Source organism: Pistacia vera, unplaced genomic scaffold (assembly GCF_008641045.1).
Source record: "Pistacia vera cultivar Batoury unplaced genomic scaffold, PisVer_v2 Contig270, whole genome shotgun sequence".
Lineage (NCBI taxonomy): Eukaryota > Viridiplantae > Streptophyta > Magnoliopsida > Sapindales > Anacardiaceae > Pistacia > Pistacia vera.
Genome location: NW_022196080.1, coordinates 327087 through 341934, shown reverse-complemented (window position 1 = coordinate 341934; position 14848 = coordinate 327087).

Here is a 14848-nt window from a genome sequence, read left to right as displayed (position 1 = left end):
TTTTTGAGATGCTTCACAAATGTGATAAAATACAGCCCTCCAGTTTTGCCTAGAACAAAGCGCCTTTGATTCAACTTCTCAAACTTTAAAGGGCTATTTTTGGGTGTCATCAGCTCCAACAGTTATCCCACAGAGGAATCAACCCTTGGACATTTTGTTTGATCCATTGATATCACCCTTGGGCATCCTGTCTGCTTCACTGATATCTCAACACTCCAACGGTGCTACGAAGTTTTACTTCAGCCCCCCACGGAGGGATCGATCACTGAGAGTTTCGTTCATACGAAATGGATGCTTTACAGTGGGACAAAAATAAAAACTAGATCAAATCTTAAAGGAAAATCACAAGGGTCTTTTCGTGCTCATCACATTCTCCAACCTGCACTACATCTCCCACTAATCAATTTTTAAGTTTTCATTTTAGCTCTCTCCTACATGTTTTTCCCTTCCAGCATCTTTTCAATTCCTATTGAAATCTTCACAACTACGTGCTGAAATTGCTACCTGGACTATATATCTACACCCCATTCTAGGTGTACTCGCTCATGGTTTGAACTAAACTACAACCTGGCTTAGATTCTATATTTTAAACCTTCATTGCACCGACTACTCTGCCCACATGGCATCTTTCTCTCTTTCTTTTTTAAGAAGCAACGCTCACGTACTCTCCCTCTCGTTTATTTATTTTAACATTTTTAATAGTAACGGTTTCGACTTTAGAGACTTTCGGCTTTGTCTCATCCAACTCCTCTTGTAATAGTTGAACGTGTTCCTCTTCCTCGTTTAGCATAGTCTACTTGAATAAAGCTGTTCTTCTTTACTGCTGATGATCACTTTAAACCCTCACACTCCCTACAGCTTGTAAATTCTCTGCCTAGTTTGCTGCCAACTAAGTTGTTTCTTTCTCTTGCTGATGTTGGCATTCCCGTAAATAATTGTAAAGCTGACTCTTGCGTTGGCCATGTTTACCATTCGACTCATACAGATTTCATTCGTCCCCTGTGGATCTCATTTGGCTTCGTAAAACCCACTCAGCCTCGTGCAAAGGTCTATTTGACTACCCTCGAGATGTTCACCAACAAGACCCAATGGCTAGAGGCGCCGTCAAATGTTCACTCGAGTAATCAACAAAGTTTCTCCCTTCTCAGCTCGGTTCACCCATGAAAAATAATGTGAAGCCAAAACGGGGTTGTTTCATTTAAGTTCATTGGTGGAATTCTAGCCGTTTGATCAAGACAAATCCAAGGGCTGATATTTACTGACATGGGCATATATAAAAGAAGCAACAGTGACGTGAATAGCAGTGCGTTTTTGTTAATATGAAAATTAGGGTTCGTGAGAGAGAAAAATAGAGAGCACCTAGGGTTGAGTATTTGCTGGGTCTTTCTGGGTATAATCTGGGTAGATTAGAAAGAGGGTTGCGTTTCCTTCTTGAGGCTGGTTTTTGTCCTCTGTTTCTTGCAGATTATTGAGAGATTCTTGAGCGAATAAGCCTAGGTTGACGGTTGATCTATTTTGGCAGATTTGTATGGTTGTCTTCTTGTAATCGTTGGATATTCTTTTAGTGCTGTAAGTATCCGTGTTTCGGAGCTCAACATGGATGTAGTCTATCCAAGATTGGATAGACGAACCATGGTAAATTCTTGCCTTGATTTTTTTTATGTGTGGTTCTTTGATCTTGAATCTTGTTTATGTTTGTTTGTGTTACGAACTGGTTAATTAGGCTTAGGTTGTAATAGTGGTATCAGAGCCAAAGTTTTAAGGGGTATTTAGGTTTAGAAATCATTGATTCTTGACGAATTCGAAAATTAGGGTTTGTCAGTTTAGGGGTTTTTCAATTTAAAGGTTCCTAGATCATTAGGACTTCGAATCTTGTTGAGTCTTGGGATTAATTCGTGAGATTAGGTTACAAACACAAGAGATCGACAAAATTCGTGCAAAATCGAAATTAGGGTTTTGTTAGGATTTGGGGGTTTTTTCGGATTAAAGGCTTATAGAGCTTTAGGGTTTTGAATCGTTATTGAATCTGGTCAAATTGGTTAGTTGAGTCACAAACACGAGTCAGGGGAGAAATCTTGGTATTGTCTAAGGGCTGTAGTAGTCTTGTCACTTTACGTTTTGTTTGTGTCTAGTTTTGTTTGATACAGTTTAAGGGTATTTAGGCTGGAACACCAGTAACTGCCTTAAAAACTGCCTGGCAGTACTTGGCAACCTCTAGTATAACAACGCCACGTACTCCTTAGACTGTCCTGCCCTGTCATTACAATACAATGAGCACTACTCGTATGAAGATCTCCCAATATGATGGGAATATCGATTTTAATACATGGAAAAAGAAGATGAAGGCCCTACTTTCACATAATAAGGTAGGGTTTGCTCTGGAAAAAGATATCATCAAGTGGTCTGAAGAGAAACTGAAAAAGAAGGCTGAAGTGGATTAGGAAGCCTATAATCTAATCATAATGAATCTGTCTGATGCAGTTCTATGAAAGGTAGATGGCATGGAAACACCGCTCACACTTTGGGGTAAACTCGAATCCCTTTATTCCTTACAGTCTGCACCAAACTTAGCATTTCTTAAAGGAGTTTTATTCTCTTATAAAATGGATGTTACTAAGTCTATAAAAGAAAACCTTGGTGAGTTTCTTAAGATGACATTAGTGTTGAAAGGTACAGATCAGGAGTTAGGAGATTCTAGTTTGGCGATGATACTATTAAATTCATTGCCTGATGAGTACTTAGTGGTAAAAAATGCTTTACAATACACTGGGACAGTTCCCAGTGTTGACCTGATTATAGCTGGCCTGAAATCTAGGGAATTGGAGTTAAAAATACAGAAAAGGAATGGGAATAACTTGTTTGTCAAAAGTAGGACAGATCCTGGACAATTAGGAACGGATAGTAATAAGAATTTCCAGCAACACATGAACCCTAAGACTAAGAAAAAAGGGAAGAATAATAAGTCTAAGGGAGAAACTAGGAAGTGTTTTCACTATAATAAACTAGGCCACCTTAAGAAGAACCGCTATGATTGGATAAAGAAACAAAAACAGCACAATACAGAGAGTAATTTAGCTAGCAGTAGTACTGGCATTGAAATTTCAGAAGCCCTCACTGTCTCAAACCAAGCTAGCAGTAAGGAATGGGTTCTAGATTTGGGATGCACTTTTCATATGAGTCCAAACATCCAATGGTTCCAGAACTTTAGGAAAGGAGAGTTAGAAACTGTCTTCATGGGTAATAATCACTCTTGTAAGGTTCAAGGCATAGGAAACATAACCATTAGGTTAAATAATGGTAAAGTCATAATGTTAACCAGAGTAAGGTATATACCTGACCTTAAAAGAAACCTGATTTCCTTAGAAACTTTGGATGAAGCTAGATGTAGTTATAAGGCAGAAAAAGGGTCCATAGTTGTGTATAAGAATAATGAAATTTTGCTTGAAGGGGTCAAACAAAATGGGCTGTACATTCTATGTGGTCAACATTGTGCATTCATTATAAATTCTGCTTTATCATCTACTAATCTGACTGCTGCAGAGAAATGGCATTTGAGACTTGGCCACATAGGCCAAAAATGTATGACAGTGTTAAGCCAACAAGGCTATTTTGGTAAGGAATCCATATCTGAATTAACTTTCTATGAAGTTTGTGTGTTGGGAAAACAGCACAGAATGAGTTTCCAAAAGGGAACTCATCTGGCTGAAAAAGGGTTGGATTATGTACATGCAGATCTTTGGGGTCTTAAAAGGGTTAGAACAGATGGAGGGAATTGCTATTTCCTCTCCATTGTGGATGATTATAGCAGAAAGGTATGGGTGTACCTGCTTAGGTCCAAAGATGAAGCCTTAACCAAGTTCAAAGGTTGGAAAAACTTGGTTGAAAACCAAGTTAACAGAAAGGTGAAAACCTTTAGGACAGACAATGGCTTGGAATTCTGTAATCAGGAGTTTGACTTTTACTGTGTAGAAGAGGGAATCTTAAGGCATATGACAGTTAGGGGAACCCCTCAGCAGCATGGGGTTGCTGAGAGAATGAATAGAACCCTTCTAGAGAGGGTTAGATGTCTCTTATTCACAGCTGGTCTACCAAAAACCTTTTGGGGGGAAGCACCAGGTATAGCAGCCTATCTTATAAATAGGAGCCCTTCTAGCTCAATAGACTTTAAGTGCCCTGAAGAAAAGTGGTTTGAAAGGAGACCATCTCTTGAACACCTAAGGGTCTTTGGATGTGCACATACCAGAGATGGAAAGTTAGAGCCAAGATCTCTTAAGTGTGTTTTTTTGGGATATCAAGAGGGAACTAAGGGTTATAGGCTGTGGGAGAGGGCTGTCGCAGGGGTTAGGGTAATTGTTAGTAGGGATGTGATTTTCAATGAAATAGTTTTTCCTTGCAAATCTGGTACTAACAGTGCAGGTAGCTCACAAGAAGAGTCTGAAACTTTTAGACAAACTGGAACAACTTAGTTTGAGGTGGAGCCTGAAACTAATCCTGATCAATACATCCAAATAGATGAGACTGATCCACTTGAAGATCAACCACAACAAAATCAAGAGCAGGAGGATGAAGATCACCATACTGACAATGCTGAAGTGGATCAGCATGGTAATCTGGCCCAATATTAGTTAGCCAGGGATAGAGTCAGAAGGGAGATCAGACCTCCTGCAAGGTACAGCTATGCTGACCTGATCTATACAGCACTCCTAGCTGGTTCAAAAATACATCGATCAGAACCCAACACTTATGATGAGGCAATGAGTTCAAGGGATAGAAAAGAATGGGTGGCTGCTATGGAGGAAGAGATGGAGTCATTGCACTCAAACAAAACCTGGACACTAGTTCCAAAGCCAAAGAATCAGAAGTTGGTGGTGTGTAGATGGTTGTACAAACTGAAAGAAAGGATAAATGAATCTGACCCACCAAGATTCAAAGCAAGGTTAGTGGCTAAGGGCTACACTCAAAGGGCAGGTATTGATTTCACCGAAATATTTTCTCCAGTAGTTAAATTTAAAACTATTAGAATCATGCTAGCTATTATTGTTCAATATGACTTAGAGATAGAGCAACTGGATGTTAAAACTGCTTTCTTGTATGGTGAGTTAGATGAGAAAATATTCATGAGTCAACCTGTAGGTTTTAAGGATAAAAAACTGCCTAATTATGTATGCTTACTGAATAAATCTCTATATGGACTTAAACATTCCCCTAGACAATGGTACAAGAGGTTTGATGCATTCATAATAGGAAATGGATTCACTAGAAGCATGTATGATAACTGTTTCTATTTTGCTTGTATGAATAACATGCCAATCTATCTTTTGCTATATGTAGATGACATGTTAATAATTAGCAAGTCCATGTCTCAAATTAATGCTTTAAAGGCCAAATTGAATATTGAATTTGATATGAAGGACTTAGGGAAGGCAAAGAAAATACTAGGAATGATGATTGATAGAGATAGAAGTGCAAATACTCTTAAACTCCATCAATCCTCATACTTACAGAAACTGGTCTTAAAATTTGGTATGAATGAATCCAAAGCAGTGACAATGCCCTTAGCAAACCACTTCATACTTAGTAAGTCACAATCCCCAAAAACAGATTCAGATAGGCTGAAAATGGAGAATGTCCTTTATTCTAATGTCATAGGTTCTGTAGTGTATTCCATGATATCTACCAGATCTGATTTAGCATATGCAATATCACTATTAAGCAGGTTCATGTCAAATCCTGGAAATGAACATTGGAATGCTTTAAAATGGTTGATGAGATACATTAATGGCACTGTTCAAATTGGTTTAATTTTCTGTAAAAGATATGCATCACTTGATCTGGTTGGGTATGTAGATGCAGATTTTGCAGGTGATCGAGACTCTGGAAAGTCCACAACTGCTTATTACTTTACACTGGGAGGCAACTGTGTTAGTTGGAAAGCACAGTTGCAACCTCTGGTTGCATTATCCACTACTGAAGCAGATTACATAGCAGTTTCAGATGCATTCAAGGAAGCAACATGGTTGCAAGGGATTCTGAAAGAAGCTGATTTGTTGAATGGCACATCAACAGTTTACTCTGACAGTTAAAGTGCCATCCATATGAGTAAGAACCCAGTGTATCACGAACGAACAAAACATGTGGATGTCAGGGATCACTTTGTCAGAGACCTGATTGCAAAAGGAGAAATTAATCTTTTGAAGGTGCCTACTGAAGAGAATCCAGCGGACATGGGAATCAAAGTGGTGACCACAGCCAAGTTCAAGCACTGCTTGAACTTGCTTCACATCAGATAAACACTTTCTTTTAGAGATGAGAAGAAATATGGGATAGCTTACTGCATTAAAAAGGAGTCCAGCAATGGAAAAGAAGAAAGGAAATAAATGAAAGGCAGAAAGTTGGCTTCAAGGTGGAGACTGAAAAATAATGTGAAGCCAAAACGGGGTCGTTTCATTTAAGTTCATTGGTGGAATTCTAGCTATCAGATCAAGACAGATCCAAGGGCTGATATTTACTGACATGGGCATATATAAAAGAAGCAACAGTGACGTGAATAGCAGCGCGTTTTTGTTAATCTGAAAATTAGGGTTCGTGAGAGAGAAAAATAGAGAGCAACTAGGGTTGAGTATTTACTGGGTCTTTCTGGGTATAATCTGGGTAGATTAGAAAGAGGGTTGCATTTCCTTCTTGAGGCTGGTTTTTGTCCTCTGTTTCTTGCAGATTCTTGAGAGATTCTTGAGCAAATGGGCCTAGGTTGAATGTTGATCTATTTTGGCAGATTTGTATGGTTGTCTTCTTGTAATCATTGGATATTCTTTTAGTGCTGTGAGTATCCCTGTTTCGGAGCTCAACATGGATGTAGTCTATCCAAGATTGGATAGACGAACCATGGTAATTCGTGCCTTGATTTTTTGTGTGTGTGGTTCTTTGATCTTAAATCTTGTTTGTGTTTGTTTGTGTTGCGAATTGGTTAATTAGGCTTAGGTTGTAACAACCTAGGTGCAGGCAAAAATTTTCAAGCAGTGAGGATTCCCACTCGGCTCCAACAGGCTCAAGGATGTGTCACCAAGAACTTTTGCTTATTTTTTGTTTCTCTATTTAAGCTTATTCCTCAGTCAGCCATACACATCCATTCGGATCTTTGCAAGTTCATTCACTCAGCTTCTCTCTCTCTCTCGGCTTCTACTAGATTTTCAATCCCCTCTAGTTTATCATTTTCAAAAACTATTCAAAGTTCAACGTCTACAACTTCTCAACCTTCGCTCACATCGTCCTCATCACGTCACTTTCTTAACCTTCATTTAGCTTCAACTATGTTACTTCAGCTTCTCCTACAGCCACAATCCCCAATACACCTGCTGCGAAGCTCCCCTTCACTACCTCTTGGTGCAACGTCTTCAGTGCCATTGTTCTCTACTGCTATTACCACTATTGCTTCCACCTCTACAAGCGGAGTCTGTAATAGAACCTAACTCTACCATCGCTTTCATTTCATCGATATCTGGAGATGACCTTACATCTAAAGCAGCAACTCGAATGGTAGGAATAAAATTGAAGGCTGGGGCATGATCTATGCTTATGGTTTCTTCTCCAGATACATCCCCGCTTGAACTTGGACTATCTTTGCTTGTAAGATCAGTTTCCTCTATTTTTTGCTGGAGGCACTTTCATCAAATATTATGGGAAACCACCCCCACAAGGGCAAAAATGTGGCATCCACGCTTGGTGTCAAATGGTTTGAAACTCCTCCCACTCGTTGAAGTTGAACTCAAGCAACCACAAGAAAGTTAAGTCTCATTTGGCCAGCATGAAAAAAGACCGAATAACGCCATGATAAATTAGCCAACTTCAAAGAATCCCTATGCTACTCGACTCATCAGCAAGAAAGGAGATATCACCATTCGTGGGACACACCCCTGTTAGCCAAACATCTTCGTTCGAGGAAATGATCATTGCCGAGTAGTATCACAAGGCGCTCCTTGCATGAACACGAAACTATCATGAGATTGTTCAACTCAGCTCAATATTGACGTACGAAGGCTTTGGCATCAACCACCCACTTGGCTGTGTGAGCCTAACCGAGTGGGCCTGTCTAAGCTCACTTATACAACTCTTGACCACTCACCCATAAGCTAGTGGTATATTCATACCACCTTTTCAAAAGCTAGTCAAATGCTCCACTCTGTTCAACAAACATGGTAAGCAGCACTTGAAGGGAAAAAGGTATGTCTCATTATCACCTTTTAACTAACACTCTATTTGGTTTATTTTTCTTCTATTCGGCTCATTACTTAGACACATGCACCCCATGCATTTTGCTTTTCCATTTAGCTCATTCTTCATTTTGTCCATAACACATGCACATCACGCATATCACCTCTCCATTTGACCGTTGCTTATCACATGCATACTATGCTTGACATCACTAGAAAGTCTTAAAATCATGTTAAGCTATCCACTTGGCTCCACTTAGTAGATCGAATGGGAGTATATGGTAGTGGGATGCAAGTGGCGACACCTACATGTTCACTTGACATGGTTAGGTTCACTCATTGCATTAGCATTTGGAAAAAACTCCACTCAGTCTAGGTTCACATTGAATCACTATCACCTGACTCGACCTTCCATGTGAATCTTCTACTCGAATTGTGATGTGCCACATAAAATGGATTTCAAGGCCAGATTAAATCCCCTTTGGCTCCAAATAAGTTGAACACTTGTTTTCTTCATTCGGGTTCAACCAACAAATGGGCATACATAAGCACCAATTGGCTCAGCCTCATCGCCATGGACTTCAATGACATGCTCCATTCGTCTCATTCTTCTCTAGTCACAAATCTTTCACTCCACTCAGTCATCTCCACATAGCCCTCAACAACCCCATATGCACAATCTCCAGCTTTAAAGAAAAAGCTTCATACAAGCTCTACTTGGCATACACAGTCTACTTATCAGTTGAGCCGAGTCGAGTGGGAGGTACGTATCACCATCTAGTATTTATCACCAACAAATTCCCTGCTCGACTAGCCTCATCCATAGCATGAGCTGAGCTGAGCTGAGCCGAGCTGAGTGGGAGGCACACATCACCATCTTGAAGTGACTCCACCAAACTTTGTCCAAATCCACACCTAGATGAATCAAGTCAAATCGACTCGACCCTTAGAAGGCTATGATTCACATATTCTTACACCTACGGAAGGAATAACATACTTTCCAAGGTACTTAGTACTCCCAACTCAAGTTGGTCAAACAAACTTCTCCCAACTTAGGTTGGTTGAGCAAACTCCTCCCAACTTAGGTTGGTCTCAAGTGAACTTTCACATTTCAAACAACGGTCTATTCGACTTGATGAGCTGCTAGCACTGATCCATTAAGTCTGCTCTTATTCGATTAAATTTACTTTCTAAGCTAAATACCCTTTAACTTGGAGAGTAGGAGTTGCTAGCACTAATCCACTCAGTCAGCACTCATTCGATTAAATCTACTTTTTAAGCTAAATACCCTTTAACTTAGAGATTGGGGGGCTAACTGTACAAGCAAAAAATCATCTTGGGTCTGATGAGGCCCAATAACAAAATAAACATATCATGACTTAAGGCCTTAGCCCAATTCTGATTGGGCTTATGCTTAAATTCACCTTGTGAATTGCCCACTTTATGAGTTGGATTATCCCACAAGTTGAGCTAAACCGGGTTCCAACCTATTAGCCTATTGCAGTCCACAAATAGGAAATCAGAATCCTATTCTATTTCCTCTTCTGCTAAGATCTTGAATCTTACTCAAAGTAGTAAACTTAATCAGATAAAGGCAAAAAATCCTATTTCTTTCTTAACAGGGATTATCTCCCAAAATAGAACTCAATATCCTACTAGGATTCCAACCCCTTGGGTTTACTATAAAAACAGAGGCATACCCTTTCATTATTCAATTAATCTCCAATATTCAATCTCTATTACTCAAAATCATCTCCTTACTCATAAATTCTTGCTTTCAAGAATTCTACACATTCGTCATAATCCTAGCCTCCGACAAGACTCTAGGTAACTCTTCTTTCCATTAATTCTTATTAAATAATCTCTTTCAGCCTTGCTGACTTGAGCATCGGAGTGCCTAAACACCATTGTTAAATGAAGCTCAAAACGGTGATGTTTGAGGAAATAGGAGTTTTAATCTTGGCCATTGCTTGTTAAAGAGATCTGATGGCTATCATTTGTCCAAGAAAGTTAAAGCTATATAAGAGGCAAAAAATTCCAAATTTCCATCTTTTCTCCAGCTCTCTCTTTATGATCAACATAGTGCTTTACAATGGTTTCTAATTGAGTCCAAATTTCTTGTAATCAGTCTTAGATTTTTGTAAATCTTGGGTTGAAGGTCGAGCTTCCTTCAAGGGTAGAGGATCTAGGTTTTAATTTCTCTTGTGATTAAAGGTTACAGTTAGGATTTGGGGATTGATTCGTTCTTGTAATCTATAAACTTCTAATCTCTTCGTGCAGTGCACCCCAAAAGTTCTTGGAGCTCAACGTGGATGTAGCTTATTCCCAATTTTGGAATAAGTGAATCGCGGTAAAATCCTTGGTGTTCTTGATTCTTTGGTGTGTGATTTAGATTATTTAGAATGTGTTTGATGTTTGTTTTGGCAGATTGAGTTCTAATTTTAGCTTAACAACCACCCCGGTGTTTTCCGTAAGCTTCAAGCCTGTCTTTTCATGTGTTCAGGTCCAGCGGATTGTCAGTAGCCTCAACCTCATGGGATCAGACCCTATTTCTGTAACAGTAGATTTTTTGCATCTACATGGTTTGTATATAAAATTAAAAAATGAATAAACAAAGCTTAAGTAAATTTATTGTTGAGTGAAGCTTCAAACGATGTCGTATTGGACTATCTTATTTATAAGCTGTCATTTTGGAGTTATGTTAAATGACAGATCTTAGCCATTGAATCCAACTTAATCCCGGTGCAAAACAGCCCAGATAGTTAACCTATTTAAAGTTGAGTTTCACAGATAGAAAAAGAAAGATCAAGATACTCTCTCTCGCATTCTTCGACTGTGCTAGGGTTTCTTAGTATAATTTCTCTTCAATTTGTAATCGGGTCACAATTTGTTGCTAAAATTATGGGTAGAAGAAGCAGTAGGTTCTTCTGGTAGAGACACTTTGTATCGGTTGTCTTGTTATGGTGATTACGGGTGGTTTGAAGGTTTGTGTGAGTGAGAGATTTGGGTTATTGATGATGGTTGATTTGTAATATGTAAAGAACTTGATCCTTATAGTGCAGTGAGCCTCAAATTACTTGGAGCTCAATGTGGATGTAGTTTATTCTTTTGGAATAAAACAAACCATGGTAAAATCTTGGCTGTGTTCTTGATTTTATTTCTTGGTTGATTCGTGTTGATTGTGTGTGTGTTAGTTGTATTTGTTAGAGAAACATGTTAGGCTTGAGTTTGATTGAATCTTAACAGTGGTATCAGAGCTAACATTAGGGTTTTCTGGTCTGTCTTGATTGTTAGTGAAACCTAGGGTTATACAAATTAGGGGTTTCTTGATGATCAGTCAAATTAGTATCCTAGGGCTAGAAAAACCTTAGATTGTCCTGTCAATTTCTTGAAATTGATTCCAATTCGATCATAAACAGATTAGGGTTTCCTATGTCAACCCTAAATCCAAGCACTAACCCCACACTATGGCTACTACATGAGTTGAAATCACCCAATTCAATAGGAAAATTGATTTCAATGGTTGGAAGAAAAAAATGAAGGCCTTATTATCACATAATAAGGTAGTCGTTGCATTGGAAAAAGATGTAACCAAATGGTCAGAGGAGAAACTGAAAAAGAAAACAGAAGTGGAGGAAAAGGCGTACAACTTGATCATTATGAACCTTTTCGACAGTGTCCTGTGAAAGGTAGACAGTTATGAAACTTCGACTGCTGTATGGGGTAAACTCGAATCCCTTTATGCTTTACAGTCTACTACTAATTTAGCTTACTTAAAAGGTGTTCTGTTTGCATATAAAATGGATAGCTTTAGGACCATTGATGAAAATCTTGACGAGTTCTTGAAAATGACCCAAGTGTTAAAGGGTATAGATCAAGAACTCGGGGACTCTAGTCTAGCTATGATCTTGTTGAAATCCCTGACCGAAGAATACCAGGTTGTAAAGAATACCCTTCAATACACTGGTACTATCCCAAGCATGAACTTAATAGTCTCAGGACTAAAAGCTAGAGAGTTAGAGCTTAAGGTACAGAGAAGAACATGTAATAATCTGTTTGTTAAGGGAAAAGGTGAATTAAACCAGTTAGGCAATGCTGCCCTTTCTGATAGTGGCCCTAGGAACAAGAAAAGAGGAAAGATGAACCGTAAAACCAAGGGAGAAACCAAGAAGTGTTTCTTCTGTAATAAAACTGGTCATTTAAAAAAGAATTGCTATGCCTGGCTTAAGAAACAAAAACAAGGGCACACTGAAAGCAACCTAGCAACCTCTAAGTCTAATATTGAAGAATCTAAAGTCTTAGCTGTGTCCAAAACTAATAGTATAAATGACTGGGTAATGGATTCTGGGTGCTCATTTCATATGAGTCCCAATAAAGAATGGTTTTAAGACTTTGAGGAGAATAGGTTAGAAACGGTGTATATGGGGAACAATAATGCTTCTAAAGTTGAAGGGATAGGTAATATAACCTTAAGAGTAAACACTGGTAAGACTGTCAAGCTGACTAAAGTAAGGTATATTCCGGAATAAAAAAGAAACCTAATTTCATTAGGTACTTTAGATGAATTTGGATGCTGTTACAAAGCTGAAAATGGGTGCCTTAATGTTTATAAGAATAACAGTGTATTGCTTAAGGGGGTAAAAAGGAATGGTCTATATATCCTGTGTGGAAGTTACTACTTTGATTATTTAAATTCTGCATTGTTTTCCACTAACCTAACTTCTACAGAAAAATGACACTTAAGGCTAGGTCACATAAGCCAGAACGGCCTTGACATCCTCCACAAGCAGGGCCTATTTGGTAAGGATCCCATTGAATCCCTTGAGTTTTGTGAGACTTTTATCATGGGTAAGCAACACAGGCTGAGTTTCCAAAAGGGAACTCACCTGGCTACCAATTGTTTAGAATATTTGCATGCTAACTTGTAGGGACCTGAAAGGGTAAAATCACATGGGGGTAGTAGCTATTTTCTATCCATAGTAGATGACTACAGTAAGAAGGTGTGGGTTTTCTTATTTAGGACTAAGGATGAAGTCTTGAGTAAGTTTAAGAGTTGGAAGGTTCTTGTAGAGAACCAAACTGACAAAAAGGTTAAAACCCTTAGGACTGACAATGGCTTAGAGTTTTGTAACCTGGAATTTGACTCATATTGCATTGAGCATGGCATCCTAAGACATAGAACAGTTAGGAAAACCCTTCAGCAGAATGGGGTTGCTGAAAGAATGAATAGGACTCTCTTAGAGAAGGTGAGTGCCTTCTTTTTACATCCTGCCTACCAAAGTCTTTTTGGGGAGAAGCCATGAACACTACTGCCTACCTTATTAACAGAAGCCCCTCAAGTGCTATCAGTTTCATGTGCCCAGAGGAAAAATGGAGTAATAGGAAGCCTAGCCTAGTACACCTGAGGACTTTTGGATGTACTGCTTATGTCCATATCAGTGAAGGGAAGTTAGAGCCTAGGTCCATTAGTTATGTCTTCTTAGGTTATCAAGAAGGAACCAAAGGGTGTAGGCTGTGGGAAAGGAGTGCCCCTAGGGTTAGGATAATAATCAGTAGGGATGTAATTTTTAATGAGAATATATTTCCTTACAAAACTACTAACTCTGATGCAGGTTCAACTAGCAGCAAATCTATGAATCAGGATCAACCTGAGAGAGAGTCCAAATTGAGGTGGAGCCTACTGTAACTCAACTTGATTTGGAGCAACTGGAAGCTGAAACCAATGGTTTAGACTTGAACCCTGAGTTGGAAGAGGAACATGCTATAGAACCTGATGAACCCCAACCTGACCCCTTAGCACAATACCAGTTGGCCAGGGATAGAAGTAGGAGATAAATCAGGCCACCAACAAGATACTCCTATGCTGATCTCATCTACACAGCCCTAGTGGCTAGGGCTCAAATGCAGAGGACAGAACCAGACTACTATGAAGAAGCAGTTAGATCCAAAAATAGAGAAAAATGGCAAGCTACAATGGAAGAAGAAATGTTGTCCCTAAAGGTAAATGGAACCTGGTCTTTGGTTCCTAACCCCAAAGACCAGAAATTGATTGAATGCAGGTGGTTATTCAAGCATAACGAAGGTATGAACTTTTCTGACCCTTCTAGATATAAGGCTAGGTTGGTAGCCAAAGGCTACACACAATGGGAGGGAATAGATTTTAATGAGATATTCTCCCCTGTTGTGAAATACAAGACCATTAGGATCATGTTAGCCATAGTTGCCCATAAGGATTTAGAATTAGAACAACTTGACGTTAAGACCGCATTCTTGCAGAGGAACTTAGAAGAAAGGATTTACATGAGATAGCCCATTGGTTTTGTAGATAGAAACCAGCCCAACCATGTGTGCCTACTTCACAAATCCTTATATGGACTGAAACAGTCCACTAGGCAGTGGTATAAGCGTTTTGATGCATTCATTCTTAGCATTGGCTTCAATAGAAGTAAATATCATAGCTATTTTTATTATGCTCTATCTGATGACATGCTTTTATATTTACTATTGTATGTTGATGACATGCTTTTAATTTGCAAGTCTAAGCCTAGGATAGAAAAGCTAAAGAAAAGTTAAACTTCAAATTTGATATGAAGGATTTAGGATGTGTTAAACGAATTCTAGGCATGGTAATAGATAGAAAC